Raw genomic sequence first — 9,337 nt, 5'->3', positions numbered from 1 at the left:
TGGCGTCTCTGGGGTACCGTTAACTTGCAACTTATGCAGTTTTAACTAGCACAACTTCAGCCTTCCTACTGAGTTCTAGGAACTCTCTCTCAGGCTTTGGAGGCCTCCTCGAGATCTCACAAAGGCCACTAGAGCCTGCACGAGAGTTTCCCAGAGCGTAGTAAGCAAGGCAGAGAGCTTAAAAGTGCTTTTATGTACCAGGAAAACGCTTTCATTCTCCTCCCCACCTTTTCGTCCTGCATTTTGTCCCCCTTGCTTCACCACAGCATTGACCCTCCCCATTTCATGGTGTCTTACTGTCCCTTCTTTTCCATACATCTGTCAAATCACTTTGCCACAGAGTCCCACTCATGTTCCAAGCTGCATGTGCAGCTGCCTTCTGACAGGCAGGCTCCTAGCTTTGCAAGACAGCAGCTTCAGCATCCAGCTAGTAAGGCATGGTGCAAAGGCGAGAGAGAGGTTGGTCGGTGGAACAGAAAGAGGAGGCATGGAAAGAGTGGAAAGAGAAAGGATAGAAAGGGATTTGTAAGTGTGAAGAAACTGTCCCGGGTAGAAGATTATGCAGACAGGCAGGAGACGGGGGGGTGGGCGCAGAACCCAGACCCAAACCTGCCACTCCTCCCAGAGTGCTGCTTGAGGTGACTGCCTCAAATCAGAAAGGCTCGTCGTAGTGCCAGCCCTGGGCTGTGGGCCATCTGTGGCCTTTGGGCTGCAGGTTCTCCACCTCTTCTTTAAGGGAAAAGGAAACTGGACTCAGCACGGAGCAGATTTCTGGAAATCAAAGTCTATTATTGTCCTGATGTCAATTGCCCAGATGGTACGAATAAATTTTAACAGGCCCGTTGCCTAGTGATTGAAACATTCTGTTCAGCCTTCTAGTCAAATACAGTGTTTGACTGGAATTTCTGTGCATGCAAAATGTGAAAAGGCAGTTTTTAAATAGAGATTAACTGACCTTCTGTCACCCAGGAAAGCACACTTGGGCACCTGAACCAGTCTCAGCAAAGCAAAGGTCCTGTGAGGAGGCATGCTATATGATTTGTGTTTGGTTTATTATTTGTGTTTGGACATATGGTTTGTAGGAGGGAGGTGTTTTGTTGTTGTTATGGAAATTTTTCAACCCATAATTAGATGTGGTCTTCCTAGCAATGCTGTAGAATCAGGCCTGAAAGAAGAAGGGACACAGGTTTGCAGTGTGCTCCTATCGGTTGTTCTTTTGCTTTAAAATGCTGGAGGGGAAAACAAACCCCAACTGAATTGTTTTCTGTGTATCGATTTCAGCTTGTATTTTGCTGGAGGCTCCAGCCATATGTTGACAGGTTTTAAAAGAAGATCAGGATATAATGCTATCATTGCTAAAACTATTTAACATCATTTAGTGCTGAGGCTGTGCTGCATCCTATTATAGTAATTGAAAATACATCTCCCAGCTTAGCTGAATGCCAAGATGAGCAAGAAGATCTTGTGTTCCATCTGGCTTGAGGTTTTGATGAATGCCCTAGAAAAGGGAATTGCCACACTTTGAACCAGACATTGACGATGCATTTCTACACAGCCTTACGGTTTGAACTTGGTGCAAATATGGTGCTGGAGTTGCACAGGTGGTGCTAAAGTTTCCTAAGGTGTGTGCCTACCATTCTGGGGATAAAAGGAGAAATATGGGGCTGCCAGAGATTCCTCATGGGGGGGTCACATTGTCTCTGCCCTGGCCCCTTTCATGTACCTCATTTACTACTTAAGAGCAGTGGCGTAGCGTGGGGGGTGCAGGGGGGGCCGGCCGCACCGGGCGCAACATCTGGGGTTAGGGCAAATCCACGGGTTAGGGGGCACAAATCCACAGGTTAGGGGGCGCAAATCCACTGGTTAGGGGGCGCAAATTACTTGCCTTGCCCCGGGTGCTGACAACCCACGCTACGCCACTGCTTAAGAGAAAAAGTATACATCCTGCTTCATTGTACCTATAAGACTATTTCTCCTTCAGTCCTTGTGATCTCAAATAATTTGCTCTTCTTTCACCTGAACTGAAAAACAGCAGCAACACCAGTTGCTGACTTTGATTTAAAAATGGCTTACGTTTTTGTTGATCTAGGCTCAGGTATTGTTTATTGCTGCTTGTGTTCATATCTTGGCTGCGCTTCTCTCTGGTTATTACAATCAGCAGCAAGAGCCTGTTGTAAGTTTACTATTACAGTGGTACCTCGGGTTAAGTACTTAATTTGTTCCGGAGGTCCGTTTTTAACCTGAAACTGTTCTTAACCTGAAGCACCACTTTAGCTAATGGGACCTCCTGCTGCCGCCGCACCGCAGGAGAACAATTTCTGTTCTCATCCTGAAGCAAAGTTCTTAACCCGAGGTACTGTTTCTGGGTCAGCAGAGTCTGTAACCTGAAGCATATGTAACCTGAAGCATATGTAACCCGAGGTACCACTGTATTGCTTTATTAATTGCCTTCTGAACCCACTGTCTCGCGGCAATGTGCACATAAGATAATTAAAAACAGTTAAGAACACAAAAACAACATTTAAAGCAAGACTAAAATCCTAACTAGTGGACACTTATGCTGAATGCTCATTTATCCAGCTAGGAAAGCCTGTCAGAACAATAACTATCTTCAATTGTTTCTGGAAAGTGCAGCTAGTGATTGCCTGCTGTATCTTGACAGAAATGCTGCTCCACAGAACAGGGGCAGCCACATGAAAAGCCCTGCTCTGAGTTACTGTGAAGAGGGCTACTGAGGTCTGTGGCACTCACAGGAGAAACTCTCCTGCAAAACACAGCAATCTACTGGGTGTATAAGGCACTTCTCAAGCAACCTTGTCCAGAGCTGTATAGGGACTTACCAGTATATGTTGGTACCAACACCCTGAACTTGGCCTGGTAGCAAACTTGGCAGCCAGTGCAAATCCTGCAAGTGAAGTGTTGTTGTGGTGGTAGTAGTTTGCCCACAAAAACAACCTAGCTGCTCTGTTCTGCACCAGCTGCAACCACTGGACCAGTCACAGCGGTGGCCACACATAGAGCACATTGCAGTAATCCAGCCATGAGGTTACCAATGCCTGGACAACTGTGGTCTCAAACAATCCTGATCAGGGAATGGCCATGAATGTATTTACCAGCCATAGCTGCTAAAAGTCTCTCCTAGCCACACCTGACGCTCCAGGGACTCTCCAGCAGAGATTTGACAGGCACCCTCTCTTTTGATGTTCAGCCATCTCTTTTAATGTAGATCTTTTAATGCTGACAGGCCAACGTGGTCGTTTCAGTGATTATTTTTTACCATTTTTCATGGTGTTTTATGTTTTATTGTATACCTGTTGCTGCACACTGCCCTGATATTTTATGATATGGCCGGATGTAAATATTTTTTAGAATAAATAAACTCAGATCATCCAGTTGGAGGAGGCCTCGTGGACCATCTGGAGCTCCAACACCGTGCCCGATACAGGAAATCCTTCCTCTGGCCTCAGAACTTGCCCTGGGTTCTTTGCAGGGATCTCTCTTCACCTGAGATCTCATCAGAGCCCAGCTGGTGTTCCGTGTGCATGGTCATATTTCTCTCTCAATGGCTGACTTTGCCACCAACACTGGTGAAAGAAGGGAAGCAGATGGAAGCTTAGCTGTGCGGCAGCAGGCCACTGCGGCGCAATCTAATCTCTTTGCAGAGCCGGCAGTCTAGAAGGGGTTGAAATGCGACCTGCAGGGATGACAAGGTGTGAATGGAAGGAAAGACAAACCATGGGGTGTGTGGGTTCTAATTTGGGATATGCAGAGAAGTGGCTTCAGACGATAATTTAAACTGGAGGTGGGGGGGGGGGAGAGGCCCACCTGTTTCATTATGTTGCACATGTATGCAAACACCTGAGTTCTAGTGGTATATTGCACAGTGCTTTCTGTCGATTGTGGTGCCAAACACATGAAACAAACAGTGTTTAGCCCACGTGTCTTGGTCTTCATTCCCCAGTCAGTGCTGTGATACCCTAATGCATAATGCAGAACCCTCTGCTTGTCCCATTCTGCCTTGAAATTGCATCTGGTTTCCAGTGACAAAAACATGGTAAGGCAATACCTTTCATTATGCTAACTTCAGCTGGTAAATATATAGAAGGTTTTCAGACAAGGGAGTGTTCATTATTGGGCTTCTGGGCATTGATGTTTTTACAGATCTTCAAGATTCATTATTGGGCTTTTAGGCATGCAAGTTCTTAATGAAATGTTAAGCTACAGTTGTTTGTATTGTATTTTCACCCACCGTTTAACACAAAATGTAGAACATGTCATTGATGTAGTTGAAGACTAAATCCAAATACAGAGTGATAGCAAAATCAAAACAACAAGAGAGTCGTGTGGCATCTTAAAGACTAACCAATTTGTTATGACAGAGGCTTTTGTGAATGACAGTCCACTTCATCAGATGCATGAAGTGTTATCCTGAGTTGCAGGTATACACACACACACACACATGGTTTAGGTGTGGGACTGTAAACGGGAGAGTCAGAAAGAAATGAAATGCAGAAAAAAACTAGGGAGTGATAGCCATGTACAGCCAGCCCTCAATGAGGGTTACGTTTCACACTTAAAGCCAAAATTGCATGTAGTCAAAACACATTGGGTGCAATGGTTGGTGGGATTGCCAAAGTCTTTATTCCTGGATACTTGCCTCCTTTCTGCCCCCATTATTATTATTATTATTATTATTATTATTATTATTATTACCAGGCGCATAAAGATGAAAATTTTTGTACTTAAATTTAATATTTTGTATCATATTAAAGCCCATGGCATTCTGAAGAGATTGGCATTTTTAGTTTTGAAATATCTCAATTATGGGCTGAGATTTTAAGGTGTTTGTGTAGTCCGGCAAGGCCAAAATCGTCATTTTTTTTGAAATTTCAAACCCCCATAATTAAAAAACGGGATGAGATAAAAAATCAAAAACTGAGATTTGGGACCTTCTCTTATACTACTTTTAGGAAACTGAAAGCAATATAAAATGGTAAGGTAAAAGTCATTGGATCACTTGACATGGAATGACCCCCCCCACCTTTCCCCCTGATGAGACCCAAGGCAGCTTACAAATAAGAACAAGAACTGCTAAAAACATAGACAAAACAATCATTAAAAACAATTTAATATTGGTAGAATAAAATGATATAAAATGTAAAATTTATTAAAACCATACAAATACTTACAGTAGAAACAGATTAACAGATTGTTCAATTCAATTGTGTGATTCATTAAGCTTTTCCCCTCCTCTCATATGGGGATGGCCCTACTCTGTGCCCATCCAGATAGTTCTTTGTCAATGAAACATTGAAATGGATATCCAGTGCCATCTGAAGGATGCATTCTCTAACTTGTGACTCTGACGTGTGTAGACTTGCACTGAATGTTAATGCAGAGTGCCCCTGCTGTTAGCCAAAACTGTAACATCTAATCCAAAAGCTCAGTAATTATTCTTCACATTCATGTGATTTCAGATAGGCATGGCTGCTGGGAGGGAACTGTAAACAGTGAGGTCAGAAGGAAATGAAAGGCGGAAAATGCAAAGAGTGAATTCCGTTGCTGTTTATTGACATTGTTACAAATTAACAAAGCAGTTTTGGAGAAAGCATAAATCCTGGCACTGGTAATCCAGTTAAAGATGCAATGTGATTTTTGAAAACTGCAAAGATTGCCCTATCAGTCCCATTAGCAGGAGGAAAAGAATTATGAAATAAAGTTGGGAGACAGTAAAAGAACTTTTGTATCACAATAAGTAAGGCATTATAAAAACCATAGCCTCCCCCCCCCCCTTATTTCTCACATTCTGTGAATGAGAACCTCTGAGACAAAGAGGTTATTAAAACTTTAGCTTTTAAGCTCTCTATCAAATCTTATCATAAATTATGTTCAAAAGGACAATAATATCTGATCCATCTACTTATTACAGAATTTCTAAAGCCCAAGCTTCTAATTGCCTTCTCCTGAAGAGGCCATTTTCATTTTCAATCAGACAGTGGGACTTCTTTTTTCAAGTAAACATGCATAAAATGGGTCTGTGTCTGCTCTGCCATGGGCTCTGCAAATGCTATGGTCTCTCTCCATGGTCTGTGACCTTTATACAGTAGAAATTCTCCTACATTGGTTGATAAAAGTCTACATTGGTTGATAAAAAGGGTACTTGTTGGCAAACGTGTTTATTAACATTGCATTTCTCATGCAGATACGTGAATAAAGAAAACGATATTCTGCCCTCTGCTGTTCCAGAGATAGAACTGTGAAATGTTGCATTAAAATCCCAATGAGATGTTTCTGTTTCTGGCACTCATCTCTTATCACTCAGACAAGCTTCGCCACATAAATGGTGCTAACTCAGCCTCTCCTACTAACGGTGGGAAATTGCTTCATCACTGAAAGTGGCCTTAGGATACAAGCCAGCTAGCTGCAGGAAAGCTGGAGCAAGCAGTGTAAAGAAATAATTTTATATCATTCTTCAGATATTGAAAAAGCTGCCACAGAGAATGATAACATGTGACAATGACCTCTCCCCACATTAAATGGGGGGGCGCCCTTTGCATGGTCACACGCAGCCCCCTGGACCCTATGCGGCACCATTAGCACATGCTTGGCTTCGCCTTCCCCCAGGTGGGATACCTGGAGGTCTCCGCCTACCTCAGCCAGTTGCCCAATCCCGCCTGGGGAGGCGTTGCCAAGGTGATCAGGCCAGGTAGGGGGAGGGACTACCTGCCCACACAATAGGGGGAGGATCTTACCTGGGAATCATCAGTTGGCTCCAGAGCTTCTCCCACCCTACCCACCCTCAGTTAAGACTTCTTTTGCAGGTTAACCTTTTCTCCACAGGCACGCGGGCGCTGCTACGTCAAGGTCGCTGTTGAAGGGCCGGAAAGGAATTCTCCTGCATTGGCAGGTTTGCCTTTCCCGTAGCAAAATGTCACACCTTTGGCGGTATCAGGCCTTGGACGGAATCCTTTAGTCTATCTTCCCTAAATGGGGGCGGGGCATGCAGCGGTGACCCACGCCCCTCTCCTCTTCACGGCGGTTCCCCGTTAAAGGGTTGTTTGAGGGGAGGTGTTGGCCGTACGCCTAGAGGTCATCATTGCTCTCCCCTGCGGTGGCGGCGTAATGGGGGCGGGCTCTCTCTGCTTGAACAAATGTTTTCCAGAGCCAGCCCATCCCCCACTCACATTGGATAACCCTGATGTTCCCCAGATCCCCGGCGGCGGACTGGGAGGGCTAAACGCCCAATGCCTGAGCCAAGGTCTACCTACATCTGAAACATAATAAAGGTGTGGCCAATTTTAATCGCATAGCACATTGTGTTGAGTCATTTTTCCACATGGGGGCCGCCCAGGGTTTGGGGGACTCCGCCTGTCCACGCAATGGTAACCTAAGCCTGGAGCTGGCAAAAGTTAAGGTGAAGCAGCCTGCAGGTTTTACTATAAGACATTGACACTTTGGTTCATTTTCCTTACTGATGATGACCCCGTGCATCTTCCTTACTGATGATGACCCTCTGCCTTAATGGGCAGAGCAAAGCCAGCACAAGGAGCCCCTTGTGGAACCCAAACCCCATGTGATCCTCATGTCCTCTCCAAATCTGCTCAGGAGGGTCAGGAGAACCCCCAGAACAGCACATGAGGGCAGGGAGATTGTTCGGTTTGGCCAGCAGAAATGCTTGGGCTGACGGAATTGTCACCTTAGCGTGACATTGAATTCCAACCTTTGCATTCTGGCTTCTGCAAGCCCCTGCTGAGCCAGCCCCAGACTCATTGAAGGTCTGGGTCCACCCAGTTTGTCATGCCCTCACCACTGCTCCACTGCCTACTCAAACTTATGCGGTGGCATCAAGCCCTCTCAGGAGGATCCCAAATGCTGCCGCAAGTGTGCTGCATCAGCATCCAGAGTTGTCAATAAAGAACCACAGGAACGACACTTCCAGTGGTATGTGGGCCTGACAAAATCTCTCCTGCAAACCTCACTACTCTCATCGCTGCGTATGTTAGGGAAAGGAAGGGGTAGTAGAGGGTCCCATTGAGGAGGCCCAATTGTAAATTAATTAGTGAGGCCCAAATTAACTCATTTGTGTCAGTTCCATTCTAAATTGCAGCTGGGGCTCACCCATTTCTATGGATATACAGTACAGTGTTCTAAAGAGTGTAGTAGTACAGTGGTACTTCAGGTTAAGTACTTAATTCGTTCCGGAGGTCTGTTCTTAACCTAAAACTGTTCTTAACCTGAAGCACCACATTAGTTAATGGAGCCTCCTACTGCTGCCGCGCCGCTGGAGCACGATTTCTGTTCTCATCCTGAAGCAAAGTTCTTAACCTGAAGCACTATTTCTGGGTTAGCAGAGTCTGTAAACTGAAGCGTATGTAACCCGAGGTACCACTGTAATCGCTATGATGTGTATTGCTATTGCTATTGCTATTGATGTGTTCCAAGGGTGGGGCTCCTCAGCCTTGAGCGGTGAATATGTTCTCTAGGTGTCTCTATCTGGGCCCTGGGACTCTTCCTAGGATCACCCTTCTGCCCCAGACCAGGACCCCTCACTGGCCATGCTCCTTGAGTGGTTTTACCAGGCTGAAATGTGTCCTTGAGCAGTGATCATGCCCTTTGCTTGTTTGGATGGAAAACTGAGAGAAATGCATGGTGGTTTGTGTATAGAAACCTGACTTCCGCATGATGGAACTTGTGGCTTTCTGCAGGGGCAAAACTAGCTTTTATTTCACCTGGGTCAAAGACCCAGTTTGGCACACACCCACCCGCGTGCATTTGCATACACACACACAAGCAGGGAGTTTCAATGGCACCCCTCTGGAGGCTTCACCAGTGTGGTGTAGTGCTTAAGAGCAGTGGACTCGTAATCTGGTGAACCGGGTTGGTGTCCCTGCTCCTCCACATGCAGCTGCTGGGTGACCTTGGGCCAGTCACACTTCTCTGAAGTCTCTCAGCCCCACTCACCTCACAGAGTGTTTGTTGTGGGGGAAGAAGGGAAAAGGAGATTGTTAGCTGCTTTGAGACTCCTTAGGGTAGTGATAAAGCGGGATATCAAATCCAAACTCTTCTTCTTCTCTTCTTCACCCAGGGCAAAAAACCTGGCCAGCCTGCTGTATAAAAATGAGAGCCACGTCATTTTCTCTATTTACTTCTGCTCTTGACCCACAATCCACTGCCATGCTCAGAAGGTTTCCTACAAGGGCTTGTGACCACACATAGGAGCCAACTCCTAGGAGCCAAGGTCCCTTCAGCTCCCCCACTAAAATATTTGAGGGGCTCATCCCCCCTATTGATTGGCATTGCCATTAAAATGGGGCGTGTGCACTGTGTCATGGGATTG

Source organism: Podarcis muralis, chromosome 1 (genome assembly GCF_964188315.1).
Source record: "Podarcis muralis chromosome 1, rPodMur119.hap1.1, whole genome shotgun sequence".
Classification (NCBI taxonomy): domain Eukaryota; kingdom Metazoa; phylum Chordata; class Lepidosauria; order Squamata; family Lacertidae; genus Podarcis; species Podarcis muralis.
This window is presented reverse-complemented; position numbering follows the sequence as displayed.